This window comes from Pteropus medius, unplaced genomic scaffold (genome assembly GCF_902729225.1).
Source record: "Pteropus medius unplaced genomic scaffold, Ma_sr-lr_union100, whole genome shotgun sequence".
NCBI classification, from domain to species: Eukaryota; Metazoa; Chordata; class Mammalia; order Chiroptera; family Pteropodidae; genus Pteropus; species Pteropus medius.
In genome coordinates this window covers 28505218-28527536 of record NW_024347791.1, presented here as the reverse complement: position 1 = coordinate 28527536, position 22319 = coordinate 28505218, and positions in this window count along the sequence as shown.

Below are 22319 nucleotides of genomic sequence, written 5' to 3'. Positions count from 1 at the left end.
TTAAAATATATCTAATATTTCAAGCGTTGGACTTTATTAAAAATCAAGTTTTCTACAGGACTATTAAAGGACAAAATAAATTATAAGAAGTTAGTAAATTGAGTTATTAGTGTTTTTTACATTAAATACATTAATATATTTAGCATCTATATAACTTTAATTTTAGGTGTATTACTAATCAAAAAAGAAAGATAAAGCATTTGTCGATGTAATTGAGCAACCACCTAAAAATAATAAATAAATATGAGTGCACCTTGTTCTATGAAAATTTATGAATACTTTCCTGGAGCATCAGAAAATTAATTTTGAGTTAAACTATTATTAATATATTCAGAATGATTTTTGTTGAATATTTACATTCAAAGATCTGTCAATATCATTTGCTTTCAATAGTTCATTAAATCAAATGTAACTGGTACAAGCATACTGAGTGGTGTATAAAATAATGTTAATAAAAAAATTCAAATAATATATATGCAATGTGAACTAAAAATAAGTAAGGTAAGATAACAGAGTAAAAGTAAAGTAGAAATCGGTACCAAATAAGTTAAAACTTAAGAAGTCCAATGCAAAATTAAGGAAAACAAGGTTAATAGTTGTAGAATATCAAATTTAATTTATTTTCAGAAACTGTATAATTATAAGGAAGCTAAAATACCACTCAATTGTAATTTGCTATATCCTGATTTTGCAGTTCTCAAAGAAAAATGTTTACATTTATGCATTTAAAAAAAATATTTGTAAATAGCATCTTCTATAAGCTCAGTAAATATTTGCATCTTGCCAAAAGAGATAATAGATTTGCAATTTACTTAGGAAAATAATTTAAAAGTGAAAAGATCCACACATAAAACCCATCAATTAACGTTATAATATTCTCCTTTGCAGAAGTATAGTTTAAAAACCAAACCAAAATAGTAATGAATAATATTTTAAAAAATATAGTATATAATGTACTAAAAATTATGAATATTATCAAATTTATGAACAAACCCAAAATAAATAAATTTTATCTTTTAGAACATATTCTATTCTATTTAATTTAATTTTTAAAACTCTTTAATTAATCTAATCCCAATATAAGCACCACTGTAGTATGGTGTTTACTGCTTCAAGGTAAACCTATTCTCGATGCCTAGTCACTTTATCCAATTACAGCAGACTAAAGAATTTCCCATCAGTAGAGCCTTGCTAAAAGATAAACTTTTAATGCAAAATGCAGAATAATGTATTGGGCAATGGGTATAAAAATGATTAGAATGAGATGTAGCAGTAGAAATTATAATTGCTTGATTTATCTTTCAGTGCAATAGTTAAAGTGGTTGGGGAATTTAAACGTTAGAAAACTAGACTTCTAAAATCGTAATGTTCATGACTATTGAAATAATCAAATCAGTAAAAGGAAAAAATTGCAACATATTTTCTACACCAGCTATAACTTAGCATAATAAATAATTAACAGGAATTACACCAAACTCCAGTTTATCAGTGTTAATTTCACCTAAGACGGAAAGCACAAGGTCGAAGGGGTTAAGCAAGATTTATTGTAGCAGAATGATAGCCTGGTTGAGCCGAAGCTGGCGTCAGCCCTGAATGCGAGGGGACCTGAAACTTAAATGGCGCTTGAGGCCAGCTTTTTGGGTGGGAATATTTGGGGCGGGTAAACTGGCGAGTAAGGGAGGAAAATCCAGTGAAGCAGAAGGTGAGCATGTAGCGTTGCCAACCAGGATGCAAGGTCTGGTTCCCACCCTATGGGGGTAGGGATAGGGGCCTCCTGAACCTAACAACCAGGTACTCCTCGCTTGTCTCAATACACCTGAGAGTTTTGATTAGGAGATCCCAAACTACAATATTCAGATATATTGAGATGATCTTCAGTGTTAATACACACAGTATTAATAATGAAGTACATTAAGCAAGTTGCAGCTATGTTAAAATCAGAAATTTTAACAATACTGCCATCAACAAAATCCAGAATGCTGGAATCACTTTAGTAATGGAGGATTTAGAAAACCTGGGTACACATTCTAAATGAAAGCAAACAGCTAGAAATAAATAGGACTGCTTTCTAATCATTTCATGTTTTGTACCAGAGACATGTTAAGTGTCATTGTCCTGTCTTATTACCCTGTGGCAGTGCTTTAAAATGATATTACTTAAAAAGAAAGTTAAATATCTCTAGAATTTACATTTCTAATAAAAATAGGAACTAAAGATCAACTGTGAGGCTATACATTTAAATATTTTGTGAAAATAAAAATCTTTTTATGTCTTCAATATGCGAATCATTCAACTTTATTAATTTATGTTACTTACATTGCTCCTATAGGCATTTAAGTTTAGACTTCCGAGCTTATATAATTACTATTAAAAAATTAGGCTTATTATCTTATTTTATAGTATACACAAATATGCTGATCAAATATTAATAATAATAACTGATTCATCACACAGAAAATATTTACTGACAAATATAAAGTAAAATTTTTAAAAAGTACTGATGTGTTTGGTGTCAAAACAATTTATTTTAAAATAAAGCTCACTCAATTAAAAATACTATTATATAGCAAAGCAAATCACCAATTAGTATTTTAACCTCATTAATAAATAATTCATTTTCTTGAAGCCTATATGAAATTTATAAAACACGAACCCTTGAATATTTGATAAGAATTCTTTCCTTCAAGAGAATAAAATGCAAGGGTGAAAAATAGTTTTATAAATAACTGATTGTGGAAATTAATTCATGAAAAAAGATTGTTCATCTTAAATAATCATGTTTGATTTAGTATGGTTAACTATGCATTCAGTAATATCAGATAGATAATTGGATAGGTAGATGATAGATCGATAATCTCAATTGCTTAGTATTTCTCAGGATCTATTCTTGAATATGGACTATTTTAGCAGAATTAGCAGCAATGAATTCTGACAAATCTCAAGGAAAAATAACAAAATGACTAAGTTGTTAATATAAATGAGTGTATGCTACTTTTGTTAAATGTTATTTTCTCTTTTATTAGGAAATTTCCCTTTTATTTTTCTTTCATTCTCTTTCACATATGTGCTTTATTAACTGACCTAAGATTAAAATAATATATGTTTCTTTCAATTAAATCATGGCAATAAAGGTTATAAAATATCTGGGTATAATTCAACATGGTGTGGCATAAGCTCTTGTTATTCAGTATTCCTTTATACCATTTAATAAAACATGACATGTATTTAAACAACACTAAAATTATTAGATTTTTAAAAGTCCACTCTATCTCAATTTACATATATATTATATATAACAATACATATAATTTCAATACTAGTTTTAAAAAATAAGCAAGAAAAATAAATATACACATTAAAAATCTACTGTCTTTTATTGAAACCACATGAATATTTTTTAAAATGCTGACATTTTTATGTATGTTTGTAAATTCAACAGAAATCTATATTAGGGCTTTTTATCTCAATTTTGGTCAGTTATAGATATAATCATTACTACTGTAGTTTTAAAAAAATAAATACTGTCAAAAAGAAAGAAGTGTTTGTTTGTTTTTTACTTTTTTCATATTATAGTTATAACCACTAATGAGGTACTGAAAGTATTACTTTGGACACTTTTCTGTTGGACACTACTGGGGTGTTCTACATTTTCTTTATTTAAATCGACTAGACTCCTTGGCTACATCAAAGAATTATCTCCATTATGTAATAAGAGCTGGATCACATGTATTCAAATCAAGTGTGAAATGAAATTGTTAAGCATACAATTGTGAAGAAAATTAGTTAAAATTATAAAATTTCTGAAATAGGTGCAAATTGAAAGAATATAAAATAGAGGAGATGCAAATCTTAGCACACATTTATAATTCTACTAGACAAGATGTTAGGTTAATTGACATGCAAAATATTTATAGTGGGTACAAGTAAATTGGAAAATAACTAATGGATGAATGAACATAACAGTGCTAAAAACAAAAAAACCAAAAACTCGCAAATTATTTATTTAAATAAAAATACATGATAATTATAATGTATATATTTTAAAAGCCAAATAAAAGCTCAATAAAATCATGTGTCCTTATATATATATATATATATATATATAATGTACGTATACATGTATATGTACATACACATAAATTACATTCACACATAGTCCTGTGTGAGAACTGTGAATGAAAATGTACCACCCTTACAATTTTAAAGGTAAATTTTTATTTTAGAATAGTACTTTATACCAAAAATTGACTTATAGAGAGTCCACAATAGAAAATGACATATGAAATCTCAAGAGCATTTTCTCAACCTCTAAATTGTAAAGATAAAATGCTAAATGTTTAAAAATTGGTCAGCTTGGACACTTTTCCTTTCTCTAAAATTAAATTGTGTGAACAAGAGTCCCTTGGAGACACCAAGATTTTCAAAGTTACTCGAATCTTAGTTATTTAAAGATTCTACCTTATTTCAAGAAAGATATTTCATGATAGGAGAGTTTTTATCCTAATAAAGTTGTCAGATAAGTGATACATGTTCTATCACATAGAGGATACTATATACATAGCTTGACCAAACATGCAGTATAGTTAAACAAATATTTTAGCATCAGATTTTAAAATTTTAAATGCCAATTTTTTTATGTATACAGAAGTTATCTTAAGAAGTGATTTAATAAACAAAGCAATAGAATACATTGCTGAGATGAAAAACAAAAATATTTTTACAACAGCCATTTGTTATGCAGTTTGTTGTATTTTAATCACATATATCTAATAATGAAAAATTGTCCTGTCTTTTAAATTTGTAGGTCTTCATGCTTTAATCTTTTAGGATTGAATAATTTCATAATGCTGATATAATCTTATAAGAAATTGTAGGATATTTAAGACACATTAATCTGATTCATATGTGTAATTTGATTCTTCAAGGTATGTCAAGTGAAATTAGTTTAAAGATTCCTCTATGTAGCTCAGATGTTTCCAGTACTACTATCTGAATGCCACAACAAAGAATACGATATGATGGATTCCTCAATTTTGTATTTTTAATGTGAAAAGACCTGTGGCTTGAGAAAAAAATAATAATCATTATCCAGTCATTCCAAAATGCTACCTTGTTTTTAGTGTGTATTTTATTCATAAAAAATACTCTCTACCTTGTAGATGATGACTTTGAGAAAACATTGAATAACTTTCTTCAACCTTAATATTAACTTTCATCAATTGAAATTCATTCATTTGAAAACTAACAATGTTAATTATTTATATCCTAGATTCTGAAAATTTTGTATTTTATTTATTATGGTTCCACTTTGCATTGTTTGCTGTTGTTGTTGTTATTGTTGTTAAGCAATTATTTCCCTAACCAATGCAAGTAACTAGTCAATGAACTTTTATTTATCCAAAATAAAATTTTTACTAAAAACTACTAAAGTCAATTTTATCAAACTTGATCTGTTAAAATGTATACTTTATTTTAATTTACATAATTACCTACTCAGCTATTTCTTATATACTTTCAAATTAGGATAGAAAGTGGTTTAATCTAGCTAATATAAAGAAATGAGTGCAAATTTAATTCTGGCACACTTAATCATGGAAAGGAAAGAAACATAGAAATTTTCTCCTGTTTATAATCAGATACTTATTATTTTTTTTTTAAATGTTGATGTTTTAAAAATTGCAAAGCCTATTTTTCTGTGAGATTGGGTAGGTTATGAATGCCATGGAAACCAACAACCTGAAAATCTTAGTTACTTGAAACAGTAAGGTTTAGTTCTCCCTCATATTACATGTGTACTATGTGTACTCCATGACGTGGGTTTTCCTCCATCTTCTTACTCTGGGAACCAGGCTACCAGAGAAGCTAGTATGTGGATGTTGCAGGTTTCCATGGTGGATAGAAACATTAAAAAAAGAGAAATAAAAAAGATTTGAAAATCACTCACTGGCTTTTAAAATTTCAGCCTTTTGCACGCAGATTTCATTAAACTGTGACTTTAACCATGAGTTCCCTGGACCGACAATAGCAATATCATCTAAGAACTTTTTAGAAATGTAAAATTTCTGGCCATACCCTCAGATGATTAACATCTAATAACTTATAAAAAAAATTTTATAATTCCCCATCATAAAATTTCATAGATTGATTTAGTCATCTAAATACTGAATTGAGGCCTAGCAATTGATGTTTGAACAAGCTCTTTAGTCAATTTAGATGTATAATAAAGTTTGAGAACCACTGCATCAGACAAACTTGTCTAAATCTAATTCCAAAGGAGCAGGGAGGTACAATCCTATCAGTGCCCTGTAGAGAATCAAAAACATCTGGAGGTCAAGGATAGTAAATACACAAGTTAAAATATGAGAAAAACATGATTGTCATTGGACCTTAGCCCATTCCTTCTGTATCTTTATTATGAATAAATTTTTATTGCACAGAGATGTGATATGAGCTTAGCACTCCCAGATTGCAATATAGTTGGAGGGATAGTCTGATGAGTAGCAACATGAAGTAGCTTGTGTTAAGTGCTTGTATGGCCTTGTCAATAACACCCTGTGGATTGCAATGACTGGAGTTTGGTATTGAGTGTTCTCAGATCATCTTCATGTACATTATTTTAAAATGCTAAAATCAATTCAATTAAAAATGTTCAAATTGGGGTGGAAGAGGAGAAAGGCCCATATACCATGTCTTTGCTAGCTCTGCTTGATTAGAAATAAAGAATTTTATGAAAAGAAATCAGCTTTAAAAGTGAAAAGTGAGGATAATCATAAGGGGCAGATTTCCTAAGGACACATTATACAGCTCTTGCAGAAAAAGAGTTTTAGAAATTATGACAAGTGGGAGAAAAACATTTTTCTCTATAGCACCATGAGTTTCTACATGGCTCCATAGTCTTTTCAATTGTATCATTGTCAGGCCAATTTCTTTCCCTTCTCTCAACTTATCACACAAAAATAAAAACTTTTTTTTGTCTCAATATATTTTAATTTGTACCTTTTTTGAAGTATACCATAATGTGTATCCCTAGGTGCTTTATTGTTATATGTACCATACCAAAAAGTAACAACTTTTCTGGGGGGAGGAATATCTACCCTTCTGAGTAAAACTTTAGGAAGTATTCTTTTACCTCACTACTATTGTTTTCTTATAATTAATGTTATAAAGCTAATTTGTCTTATTTCTAACATTTGTCCTAATTCTAACATTTGTCCTTGATATTTTTATACTTTAGCCTACTTAATATTATTTACTATTGCTATTATTGTGTACTTGAAATAACGTCACAGATTCAGTTACCTGTATAATTATAAAAAAGCTTATACTCATGTTTTCAAATAATCAAGACCAATTAAACTTGTTTTTCCCCCACAATAAGATAAATTTGCAACTCCACATCAAAACAGAGACAATGGGTAGTAGTTCTATTTTTGTAGCTTTCTTAGTGACTAGAATGTTCAATGGCAATTTGTTATGTCATACCCTAAAGTATATTTGAATTATAATTTTACATTTTAAATTTTAATTCCCCATCATAAAATTTCAAAAAAAAATAAGCAAATCTGTAACAAATATACACTGCTTGCCTTAGATAGAAAAAGTCAAAGTCAAAATAAAAATGAATATGAAGAGAAGGAAAATCTCTTTGAGAATTTTGAGAGGTTGTAAATTATTCTTATTTTATTTATTAAAACCATATAAGTACTTGGAATTTCTAGACATAAGATTCTGAACAAATAGCTTAGAATTGTTTACATTTCAGTGATTTATGTTTAAATTCAGAGCTACATAATACCCAACTCTACAGAATCTTGGCATAATCTAATCAAACCACTAACAATTGTCTTGTTTGAAATTCTATTCTAGTCCCTGCAATCCACAAAGGACTAGTTTATTCTGTTTTCTAGTAGCTACCTAATCTTTATATATCAACTACCATAGATATATAAATGGTAGACATTTAATTTCAGCCTAACTTTTCAGTAAAACTTTTGCAAGTTTGTTGTCTTTACAAAAGGGCCTTTACACAATGTTTTAGCTATATATTTTATAAGTGTTATACTTGAAATTAATTATTAATGTTAATATATTTGGTTCAATGTCATCATTCATATCAGAAGATTTCAAGTTCAGAGAAGTCAAACCATGGAGATGATTTCTCATGTATTCATCTAAAAGCATGTCTACCTCTGTGTCTACAGTTCTGATATTTCTCCAGTTACCATTTAGCTAAAGGATGAATTCTTCTAAAAAAAAAAAGAATAACCATTGATAACTTTTACTCTTAGAGGTCTTAGTTTTCCTTTTAGTTTCTAATACTTATCCTCCAAAATTAGACTTGTTTAATATTGGTGATGTGTGCTCATTAAGTAAAATGATATTGATAGAGATGTCCAATTAAATATTATCTTCAAACTATATATATATATATATATATACACACACACACATATACGTGTATATATAGTAAACACACACATATATATATCGGGTTCTATATGTGTGTGTTTATATATACACAGATACATATATATGTATATAGCTACTACCTCTATAAACTAGTTTGTAATTGGGCTATTGTGATTCATAAGATATTTAGTCTTCATCCACTATGCCTATCTCACAGCTCCCAAAATCTTTGGAATTTCCTGGACTTTCCTAGCCCTTGAGAGTATAAAAATGTCTTTTGTTACATTAATAAGTTGACTTTTGGACCCTATGCAAAGATGGGGACTGTTTGCCTGGAAAATTAACCATGTAATTAGAAGATTGAAACTTCCAGTCCCACCCACAGATTTCTGGAGATGAAAGAGGGGGCTGGAGGTTGAATTAATTGCCAATGGCCAATGACTTGATCAATTATGATTAAAATGGAGGGTGGTCTTGTGGGACTGAGCCCTTTAACTATGGAATCTGATTTTATCTCCGGGTGGGTAGATTCAGGATTGACATGAATTCTCATGTTTGAGAATTGCTTCTTGGTATGGGGAAGACTCCATATACACTTTAGAATTGGGTCCTGGAACTCTTTTCAATAATTGGCAATAAAATTGAAATATGATTCTCAAATGTAAGAAAAGTGATCAGCTATATTTTAAAAACCACATTGAAGCACAATCTTAATGTGTTTTCATTTAATCAGTGATAGATTTGTATATAGCATATTTATAAGGTTTTTTCCTATATTTCATAGGTGATTTGTGAAATACCTTGATATATTGTCAGATATTACAACTGTTAATACAATAAATGATATTAAATTTGGCAAGTGTGTAAGGTAATATTACTAATATATAGCACAACTTTTCTTTTTTTAATGTTTTATTTTAATTGTTCATTGTTAATCTATGTTGGTTTTAAAGCGTGTCACTTTTATATAACTTTAAAGACATTTGCTGATAACAATATTTCATAATACATAAGCATACATACAAAATATGAAAGCATCTTAAAAAACAACTACTACTTACTATTGTCACAAGGAAGACAATTCTAAGTTAGTAAATATAAAAATAAATAATACTTTAGTAAATAAATATTGTCACTAAATTTTTAAATAATTTTTCCTAAGATTCTCTAATCGGGTTCTATATGACAGGAATTTGTTCAGTTATCTAGAACAAATAAGTAATATGTATTTTTTGATTTAGAAAGTATATTTCATGTAATTAAGTTTGTTGGGTGCTTCAAAGCATACATAATACTAATAATGCCATAAAAAATAAACTCATCTTTTGGATGAAAGGAAAAAGATAATTCAACTCAATCACTGCTCAGACATATTGAATATTTGAGAATGTTCGACCTCTGGACCTTAAAGTTTGCCCTAATAATCTAAACTACATCAGCTTATCACATACTTCTTTCTCTGCCCGCTTCTCCTTCTTTCCCCTTGTAGAAGGATTTGATGTCTGGAACCACTGTACTCATTTTCCTTCCCAGAAAAAAAAAAAAAAAAAAGTCCTGGTAATGCCTTTGGTGCCAGATGAATGTGTAAGGCAAAACAGAGACAAAGAGAGAAAGCTGGTTGTTGACATCTTGTAAAGCAATACAAGTAAATGAGCTACAAGTACTTGCAAAAATATAGACAAGTTCCAAAGTATAATGTTGAGCCAAAGACATCAGAGACAAAAGATTAAAAGATTATATACTTTTAATTGGTAGTTACACAATAGTCATGGGGATGTAAAGTAGCAGAGGTAATATTGTCAGTAATATTGTAATACCTATGTAAGGTATCAGATGAGTACTAGATTTATCGGGGTCATCACTTTGTAAGTTATATAAATGTCTAATCGCTAAGTTGTACACCTGAAACTAATGTAATATTGTACATCAACTGTAGTTGAAAAATTTAAAAATATTAAAAAAAGGCTATGCACTTTATGATTTCATTGATATCTAAATGATTGATATGAACATAGGTAAGTTTGGTTGTTTTATATATACACATATAAAACTTATCTATGCTCATTTAGATCAAGATAGTGGTCACTCTTGGTGGAGTGGGTAGTGACACAAGAGATTCCCTTCTGATGTACTCATATTATTCAACTCCTTGATCTAGGTAGTGTTTAAAAAACATGTTCAATTTGTAAAAAGGTATTGAGCCATTCACTTATAAAAATTAAAGATTTCTGTGTGTATATTATATTTCAATACAATATATCCTGAACAAACTCTGTCTCACTTGATGTCAGTTCATGAAAAGAGATTACTAGTGCTACTCTGTGCATAGACTTGTCAATTTCTTCCTTTGATTATAAAGAGTGAACTTATAAATCTTTCAGATTACATTGTATTTCACATATGTAATTGTCATTTTATCTTGTTAATAAAAGGATTAAATTTGCGGGGCCATATTTTGTTTACATACCGTTCTCTGAGTTATATTTTCTCATCCTATTATTCTGAAAATAAATAAATAAATAAATGATATGATTTCTATAGAAAGTAAGTACCTGATTGGTATTGGTTTAATTGCTTCTATTTTTTATTGTAATAGAATTATTTTTTAATATATTTATTATTTTTCAATTACAGTTGACATACAATAGTATATTAGTTTTAAGTGTACAATATAGTGATTAGACATTTATATAACTTACAAAGTGATCATCCCGATAAATCCAGTACCCATATAACAACATACATAGTAATTATAATATTATTGACTATATTCCTTATGCTATACTTTACATCTCCAGGACTATTTTATAACTACCAATTTGTACTTCTTAATCCCTCCCCGTTTTTCACCCACCACCCGAAATTCCACTCCCATCAAAATGTTCTCTGTATGTATGAGTTTGTTTCTGTATTGTTTGTTTGTTTCTGTTTTTTAGATTTTACATATAAATAAAACTATATGGTATTGTCTTTCTCTGTCTGACTCCATTCAGTACAATACGTCTGGGTTCATTCATATTGCTGCAGGTGGCAAGATTTCATTCGTGATTTGTTTTTTTTTTTTCATCTATTGATAGGCATCCAGTTGTCTCCATCTTGGCTATTGTAAATAATGCTGCAATGAACATATAGATGTACATGTCCCTTTGAATTAGTGTTTTGGGTTTGTTTGAATTCCCAAAGGTGCAGTTACTGGGTCCTTCTTTGCCTTTTGTTATATCTAAAGTCTATTTTGTATGGTATGATTATGGCTACCAAAGCTATATATATATTTATTTATTTATATATATACAAATTCACACACACACACACACACACGCACACACACACACACACATATACATATACATAATACATGTATCCATCCCTTTACTTTCAGACTCTGTGTATCTTTCGATCTGAGTCTCTTGTAAAAAGCATATGTAAGACCTTGTTTTCTTATCCATTCAGCCACTCTATCTTTTGATTGATACATTTAATCCATTTACATTGAAAGTAATTGTTAGTAAATTCATAGTTATTGGCCTTATATTATTCATTTTTTTATCTTTTTTTTCTTCTTAAAGAAATCCCTTTAACATTTTTTGTAATACTGGTTTAATGTCGATTAACTCCTTTAGCATTTTCTTGTCTGAGAAGCTCTTTATCTCTTCCATTCTAAATGATAGCTTTGTTGAATAAAGTAATCTTTGCTTTCCACCACCCTAAATATTTTGTTTCAATTCCTTCTAGCCTGTAAAGTTTCTGTTGAGAAATCAGATGAGTTCTCATAGGATCCCCCTTTCAAGTAATTAGCTGCATTTCTCTTACTGCTTTTAGACACTTTAATGATTTTGCGTCTTGGTGTGGACCTCTTTGGGTTTATCTTGTTTGGGACTCTGCTTCCTGAGCTTGCATATGTGTTTCCTTTGCTAAGTTAAGGAAGTTTTCTGTCCTTATTTCTTCAGAAAGGTTTTCAATTCCTTCTTCTCTCTCTTCTCTTTCTGGTACCCTTATGATGTGAATGTTAATATGCTTGATGTTGTCCCAGAGACATCTTAAACTTTTCTAATATTTTTTGGATTCTTTTTCATTTTTGTTCTGATTGGGTGTTTTTTGCTACCTTCTCTTACAAATTGCTGATTCGATCTTCTACTTTATCTAACTTACTGTTGATACCTTTCACTGAAGGCACCACTTGTTATAGTTTTAATTTTTTTTTTCCAAAAGAATATCTTGAAGACCTAACTCACAAATCCTGTAACTATGAATTTATTAAGAATTCGAATCCCTGAAGATATAATTAGTTAGGATAAGGTCATATCGAGAAGGGTGGGCCCTTAACACAATAAGTTTGGTGTCCTTATAAGAAGAGGAAAGAGACAAGAAAAGAAAAATGTGATATGAAGATAAAGAGACAGACAGAAAGAAGACAGCCATGTGACAATGAAAGAGTGATGCACTAAAAGCCAAAGATCGCTACAGATTGCCAAGTAACATGAGAAGAAAAAAAAAGTCAAGGAAGGAGTCATTCCTTCCTTGATATCAGAAGGAGTATGGCCCTGCTGAACATCTTGATTTTAGACTTTTAGCCTCCAGAACTGTGAAATTGCTGTTCCTAGTTTGTGGTACTTTATCATGGCAATCTTAAGAAACTAATAAACCACCCAAATTAAGGTGATGGGGGAAGCAGGACACTGTAGAAGTTGTTCTTGCGGGAACTGGAGAACCACTCTTCAGAGGCCTGCTAAGAGAAAGGTGGCAACCAGGAAGCAAATCCCTCATGAACACAGATACAGAAATTCTTAACAAAATATTTTCAAATAAAGCCAACCATATATACAAATAATAATACATTCCAGCCAAAAAGAATAAAAGATAGGATTAATATCCAAAAATTCAATGAATAGAATCTGCCATTTTGAGGGAATAAAGGAGATAAAGCATAAGATCATATCAATAGACTCAGCGTATATGACCAAATATATTTCTATACATGAAAAAACTCTCAGGAAAACTTGTAATAAAAAGTAATTTTCTTAGTCTCGTAAAAGGCATCTACGAAAAGGCTGAAGTTAACAGAATACTGAATGGCGAAAGACTGAATACTTTCCCCCAAAGATTGAGAAGAAAGTTTAGGTTTTTGCTCTCATCATTTCTATTCAACATGGTAGTAAACTACCTAGCTAGCACAATAAGGCAAGAAAAATAAATTAAAAACACAAAGATTGAAAATGAATTAAAACCTTATTTCCAATTGACACTACCTTGTACATGAATGTCCTAAAGAATCTATGAAAAAAATCTATTAGAAGTAATATGTGAGTTAAGCAGGTCCATAGGATACTAAATATGTAAAAATCAAGAATATTTAAGTATATTAATAAAAATAAAATTAAAAATAATTAACTTGACAATAGCCTTACAAATATATGTAGACATAAATGTAACAAATGACATGTAAGACCTCTATTATGAAATCTATGAAACATTACTGAGGGAAAAAAGATCTAAACAAATAGATAAACTATATTTATGAATTTGAAGCTTCAGTATTGTTAAGATGTTAATAATCTCAAAATTGATTTATAGAGCAAATGAAACCCCTATTAAAATGGAACACAACACAGCAATAAAAAAAATGGAACACTGATAAACACAATGATTTCAAAAATGTCATTCTAAATAAAAGAAGACAGACACAAAATCCAACATATCATATGACAGAATTTATATGTAATTTCTTGAAAGGACCAAACTATAGATTCTTGGGAATGTAGTTTAGCTGTAGAGGTCACAAAGATTCTTTTGAGAGTGATGTAAGTGTTCTAAAACGTGTTTGTGGTAATGAATGCACAATTGGATAAATATAATAAACTCAAACTGTACATTAAAATCAAGGAAATTTATGATATGAAAATTATATTTCAAAAAAGATGTAATCACAATTAAGATTTTTGTTTGTCATTACTTTTCTTTACAACTTTACTACAAAATTGTGTCTTAAACTTTGTAAACATGTAGATTCAGACTAAATATATTTATCTTACATATATATTTAAAATATATCTATAATTAATACATTTTTATTGTTTTACTGTATTATATTACAAAAATATACCAAAAGAAGTGTATGCATTCAAATACTCATGGATCTCTGAGCCATTTATAATTTTTTTACTATTGTAAATAATGCTACTATGACCATTTGTAGTCAACAGGGGCATATCTATCTACAAAATGCATACTAGGGTATATATGAAGCATGGAATTTCTAGGTCTTAGAGTATGTTTCTTGTCAATGTTACTAGAAAACATAAGAGTAGTTTTTAAAAACTTATTACATCACCAAAAATGTATAAATTCATCGCTCTTCCACATTCTTAACTATTACTGGTATTGTCATACTTTTACAATTTGAGAACAGGTATGTGTTTATAAAGAGGTATAAAACTACAGTTTTAATTTGTTTTCCACTTGACTAATGAAATTAAACATTTCAAATATGTATCTTTCAAAACGTTCCTATGAAGTACCTCATTAAAACAAAATTTGCTTGTTGTATCTTTGTTAGAAGACATTCCATTAACTTCTAATGCCACCTCTGTTGTAAAACACGTGTCCATAACTCAAGTGGATCTATTTTATGGTTCTGTGTTTTCCCCTAACCTGTGTGAATAACACATTATCTTACTAATTATAGCTTCATAATCATTATGTATATTTAGTTAAGTACATTCCCTTGACATTTTCTTCAGGAGCCCTCAAATGATTCTTGGTTTGTGCTTTTCAGCATCTTTTAAATATAGTATGTCAAGTTCCCTTAAAAACAAACAAACAAATCTGGATGGCATTCAAATTACACATGGATTAAATCTATAGCTGAAATTGAAAAGCCTCCCAAAATATCAATACTATTTCTTTTTATTTCTTTTATTTATTCTGTAATATTTTATAATCTCATTTTCTTGTCTCTTACAACTACTTTTTAGATTTATTGTTAAATACATATTATTTTTATATGTATAATTTCCAAAAATCATGTCTTCTAATATAGTAAATTTCATTTAAATTAAATCAATTGAATTTTTATATATGTTTTAATCAATAATGATTCTAATTTTCATGATTATTTTAATCACTTCAAAGAAATATTTTAAAACCTTATTCAGAATTTATAAAAAGCTTATTTTCTGCTGCAATTTATCATAGATTCCTCCTGTTAAGTAATTATTTTGTAATTTCTTATTCTGACTTAAGTAATTTCTTATTCTGACCTTTTTAGTTGTTTTTCTGTTTTATTTTGTTAATTATTGTTATTTTTAACCTACTTATTTTTTCTATAAGCATAATATAAACTCAGGATTGTAAAACTTCATTATTTTGGCCCTGTTTTGAATTTGATTTGTTTTTTGTTTTTTTCACATAAAAATATTTTTATGATGATTTTGTCATTTGGGGATTTTTTTATCATATAAATAGCAAAAATTGACTTAAAATATATAAATCTTGTATTTTTTTTCTTATTCTGTAAGTTTAAACATATAGACTTTATCAAACATTAAAATTTTATTTTTGACATTTTTCATAGTTTTAAAATATTTAAATATTTCTCTGATAATATCATTCATTATCACCAATTTATAAATCTATTATAAGATTTTTCACTGCAGGAATAAATTAGATGATATGAAATTAACACTTGGTATACTAGTTTCCTAGGGTTGTTGTAACAAAGTAACACACAGAGGGGTGATTTAAAATAACAGAAACATATTTTCTCACAGTTTTACAGTCTAGATGAACAAAGTTAATTTGTGGTTAGGGTTTGTTTCTTCCCAGGGTTGTGAGGGAGAAATTGTTCCATGCCTCTCATCTAGTTTCTGTGGGTAGTGGCAATCTTTGGTATTGTCTTGTAGATGTATCATTTCAATCTCTACCTTTATCTTGATATGACATGCTATCTGTTCAAATGACATTCTTATTACAAAGACACCAGACATATTAGGTTATGGTTTCACCTTACTCCTATTTGATTTTATCATAACTAATTACATATACAATGGCTCTATTTCCAAATAAAGTCACCTGTTAAAGTACTGAGGATTAGGACTTCAACATATCTTTTTAGAGAAACACAATTTAATTCATTACATTGTGACATAACTTTACTTGATAGGTAATCATTATAGCTTGTTGTACCTTTGGGTAGGTATAGTTATAACAATTTTATTTTGTTCATTGATCTCTCTACTTTAATCTATATCTTAGAAACTTTTTTTTAAGTAGCCATAGGAACAACATTTTAACCAGTACAGTTTTTAGAATTTATTTTAATGAATATCTGAGTGTTACTTCCCAAATTTGCATCTCTTGATTTTGAGAAAGCGTTAAACCTATAAACCTAGGTTTTTTTACATCAGTGTCAACACCAATACCAAAACTTTACATTGGATCATTACAGTATTACCTTGAGTTTATCATTCTGGCTTTAATTTCAACTTCTTAATTGTCAGAGATATGCTATTTTTTTAACTTAACAAAAATTTTAACTTATCCAACGATTTTATTTTTTTCCCAAAAGATGTGCATCTATGTTAAATTTATCTGTGATATTGTTTTGACTTCTCCTACTGAAACATCAACATTTACAGAAATTGTTCTTGCTAAGGTGAACAATAACTTTTATATTTCAAATTTAAATGATATTTTAAATTATTATTTTATTCATATTTATAGTTGTATTTGAAATTTAATCATCCCCTGCTTTTGTGAATTCTGACTTCATGATGATACAATCATATATATATATATATATATATATATATATATATTATATATATATATATACACACATATATATTTGGCTTTATTGAAACATAATAGACAATTAGTTGCTTATATTTACATTGTACAATTCAATGAGTTTTTTTCAATTATAGTTGGCATACAATAATATACCAGTTTCAGTTGTACAGCATAGTAATCAGAGATCCACATAACTTGCAAAGTGATCACCCCATTATATCTTCCCTCTTACATATGTATTACAACATTATTAACCATCTTCCTCATGCTACATTCTGCATGTCCATGTCTATTCTATAACTATCCATTTGTACCTCGTATTTCCTTTGCATTTTTTGTCATCGCCCTCAACACCCTTCCTATCTAATAACCCTCAAAATATTCTTTATATCTATGAGTTTTCTGCTTTTGTTGTTGTCATCATTGTTTATTTTGTCCTTTAGATTCCATATATACATGAAATTATTCAATATTTGTCTTTCTCTATCTGACCCATTTCATTCATCGCATACCCTCTAAGTCCTTCAAGGCTATATTTTTTTCCCATCCCCTTCCTTTTATTCTGTGTGTATTTTTTAATCTGAAATGAGTTTCTTGTAGGCAGCATATGTAGAGGTCTTGTTTTCTTATCCATTCAGCCACTCTATCTTTTGGTTGGAGCCCTTAATTCTTTTTTGTTTGAGGTACTTCTTGATAGGAATGTAGCTATTACCACTCTTTATTCTTGTTTATGATACATTTTTTTTTCTTCGTAAAGAAGTCCCTACAACATTTCTTATAATACTGGCTTGATGTTGATAAATTTCTTTAGCTTATTTTTATCTGGAAAGCTATATCTCTCCTTTGACTCTAAGTGATAGCTTTGCTGGATAAAGTATTCTTGGTTGCGGATCCTGGATTTTTATCACATCAAATATTTTGTGCCAAGCTTTCTGTCCTTCATTATTTCTTTTGAGAAATCAGCTGCCCGTCTTATGGGTAACCCCTGGTAGGTAACTAACTGCTTCTCTCTTGATGCTTTTAAGATTCTCTCTTTGTATTTAACCTTTGACCTTTTAATTATGATGTGTCTTGGCGTAGACCTCTTTGGATTAATCTTTTTTGGGGAATACCTGAGCTTCTTGGGGTTGTATGTCTATTTCCTTCACCAGATGAGGGATGTTTTCCAACATTATTTATTCAAATAGCTCTTCAACAACATGTTTTTCTTCAGGTACCCTTATAATATGGATATTTTTACATTTAATGGTGTCTTAGATTCCTTAAATTATTATTTATATTCTTGGCTTCTTTTTTCTTGCCATTCTGATTGAATGTACTTGGCTTTCTCATTCTCTATATAGGTCATTTGATCCTCTTCTTTATCCACTCTCTTTATTCCATCTAATATACTCTTCATTTCAGATAATGTGTTCTTCATTTCTGAATGGTTCCTTTTCATAATTTCCATTTCTATTTGTATGTTTTTTAATCTCTTTGTTAAAGTTCTCACTGAATTCATCTACACTTCCCCTAAGTTCATTGAGCATCTTTAAAACCAGTGTTTTGAACTCTGCATCTGTTAGATTACTTGACTCCATTATTCCTGGATCTCTGTTCTCTTCTTTCATATGTTTTCTATTTCTTTGTCTTCGCATTATGCCTGCCTTTCTGTTTCTGTTTCTATGTAGTAAGCAAAGCTCCTAAATTTTTCTGGTCTTATTAGTGCAGCTTTGTGTAGTAGTTGTCCAGTGGCACAGTCCTGAGATAGATTCAGCTGCAGGCCAAATTTAGCCCCAGTCTATGCCCCTCCAGAGCCACCTGTTAAGATTCAGCAAGAAATCCACAGATGCTGTGCTTATAGTTGCCTCAAGAAGCCACACCAGAAACCGAGGCCAACTGTCACCAGTGTGAGTCATGACGCTGCTTAGCAAGGAGCAATAGACTTGCCCAAGGACACACCTGGATGTGGCTTGGGTGGGGCTACGAGTTGGGGGACATAGACATTTCATGGAATCTTCTGAGCAGAGCGACCTACATAATTCAGTTTAATGACATCCCAGCTTTGGAGATGCTGTGTCCGAACACTGGGAGCAGGGAGAGCTCAACAGAGAAAAAATGAGTACCTCCGGCACTTCTGCCCAGGAGAGATCCTTGCCTCTGGCTCTCACTCCAACAGCTCACTGTCCCCCTGTAAGTCCCTGGTGTCCCCAGAGCAGCCCACCAGGCACTGGTGCTCAGAGTGAGCAGGTTCACAGTGAAAGTCTGAATGTCCATTTGCAGACCTGGTCCTTGTCTACCACTGCCACAGCCTGTCCCACTCAGCCACTTGGGAGCGGGCAGCTTCATGTCTTCGCCCCCTCCTACCTTCCACCATTGCAGGTTAACCAGCCACTCCTCTCTCTAGTTGTAGTGTCTTCACTTATTCAGATCCCAGGCGACTTTCCTTGCTATTTGCTCCATGTTTCTGTCACAATTTTGATTTGGTCTCAAGAGGGATGAACAAAGCCTCCATCATCTACCCCATCCCCCTTACCTCCACGATGATACAATCTTTAGTTGTTTCTTTTTGAAATCATCATGTACCATGAATTTTTTGCTAGATTTTCCTCCAGATTCTATCAATACTCTTCCTAAATCTTATTTGGCAGCTATTACATTTTTATATGTACAAAAATGAGGAAACATCTTACCGATTGATACTGTCCCTCTTTTTTCTTTCTACTCTCTAGATTATTACCACAGGGGGTAGTAAACAATTTCATGTTCTCAAATACCCTCTGTTAAAAAAAAAAAATCTCAGGATGTTTTTTCCTTTACCTGTAGACACAACTGGATAATTAAATGACCTTTGATTTTCTCACAGTTATTATAAAAAAATATACCTTCAAACTTTAAGTCTTGTCCTTTACTTAAAAAAATGTTTTTTCTTTAACCATTCACATCTCAGTGAATGCCAATATAACCTAATATGTGCACTGCACAGAAAAATGATTTATCCTTAACTTCATCTTCTGTCTTACCTATTACACCCAACTAACATTCAAGCTTTTTAGATTCTAGTTCAAAGTATATTTCAAATCTCTTTATTTCTCTTTATGTCCACTGATACTATTCTAATGTTAGTCATCATCATTTCTTTCTTATAGAATGGCAATTATTTTCTTTTAAATAGAAATTAGTTTTAGAGCAATTTTAAGTTTACAGTAAAATTAAGAGAAAGTATAGAGATTTCACACTTATCCCATGCCCTCACCATATGCACAGAACCCTCTCCCTCCACCAACATGATCTTCTCTACCAAAGTGTGATACCTTTGATGAACCTACATTGACACATCACAATCATCCAAAGTCCTTAGTTTACTTTAGGGCCACTCTTATTGTTGTGTATTCTGTGTGTTTTGACAAATGTATGATGAATGTATCTACCATTCTACTATGATACAACATCATTTCACTGCCCTGAATATCATTAATGTTTTGCCTACTCTTCCTTCCTTTACCCTTAACCTCTGATAACCACTAATCTTTTTACTGTCTCTATAGTTTTGCTTTTTCCAGATGTCATATAGTTGAAATCATATAGTATGTATCCTTTTCAGACTAGTTCTTTTCACTTAGTAATATGCATTGATAGCTTCTCAGTCTTTTCATGGCTTGATAACTCATTTCTTCTTAGTACTAAATAATATTCTAATGTCTGGATGTACAACTTATCTGTCCACTCACCTACTGAAACACATCTTTATTGCTTCCAAGTTTGGCAATTATGAATAAAGCTGCTATAAATGATATGTGTACGTTATAGTGAGTTTCCAACTTACTTGTGTAAATATCAAGGAGTGTAATTGGTAGATAATATAGCAAGAATATGTTTAAATTTGTAAAACACAGTCAAGCTAACTTCCAAAATATCATTTTGCATTCCCACCAGCAATTATTAGAGTTCCTGTTGTTCCACATTTTTGTCAGCAGTCGGCATTGTCAGTGTTCCAGATTTAGGCCAATCCAATAGGTGTGCAGTAGTATTTCACTGTTGCTTTAATTTCCATTTCCCCGATGATGTAAAAGATAATGTAGAGAATCTTTTCATATGCTTATATGCCATCTGTATGTCTTATTTGATGAAGTATTTGTTAAGGTCTTTGTCCCATTTTTTAAATGAGTTTTTCATTTTCTTATTGTTGACTTTTAAGAGTTTTTTTGTATATTTTGGACAACAGTCTTTTATCATATTTCCTTTTCCAAATATTTTCTCAGTTGGTTGGTTAATTTCTCATTCTTATTACAGTGTTTTATGAGAGCAATCTTTATTTTTTTACTTTAATAAAGTCCAGTTTATCAGTTATTTCTTTCATGTGTCGTGGCTTTTGAGTTGTGTCTAAAAAGTCATCAGTATATCCAAGGTCATCTAGATTTTCTCTTATGTTATTTTCTAGGAATCTTAGTGTTATGTATTTTATATTAGGTCTTTGATCCATTTTAAATTATTTTTTTATGAAGAGTATAAGTTCTGTGTCTACATTATTTGCATGTGGGTGTCCAGTTGTTCCACTATCATTTGTTAAAAGATTATCTTTTCTCCATGTTATTGCCTTTGCTCTTTTGTCATATATCAATTGAATGCATATATATATATATATATATATATATATATATATATATATATATATATATATATTTATTTCTGGGATATCTATTCTCTTCCATTGATCTATGTGTCTTTTCTACACCAATAACACACTATCTTTATTACTGTAGCTTTATAGTAAGTCTTAAAGTTAGGTAATGTCAGTCCTCTATAATGATCTTTTTATTCATTTCCTCTTTTATACTTTTGTTTCTCCATCTTAGTTTTATTCCCTAGAGGGCTCTGAGAGTAATTCTTTTAAAAAATAAATGAAATACAACTTTTTTAACTAAAATCTTTAAGGTGTCCTTTTCCTTTTAGGATAAAATGCAAATTTAACACAATAATCTAAATTTCCTTCATTGTCTGATTCTCAACTTTATCCTAAGCATTTTTGTAATTCTACCTTTGCTCACAGTCACTTTGACTCCTTTAAATTTCTGGACCATACCAAAATTTTCCTTCTCTTTGAGTTTTCACACTTAATGTTATGATTTTCTGATTTATTTTTA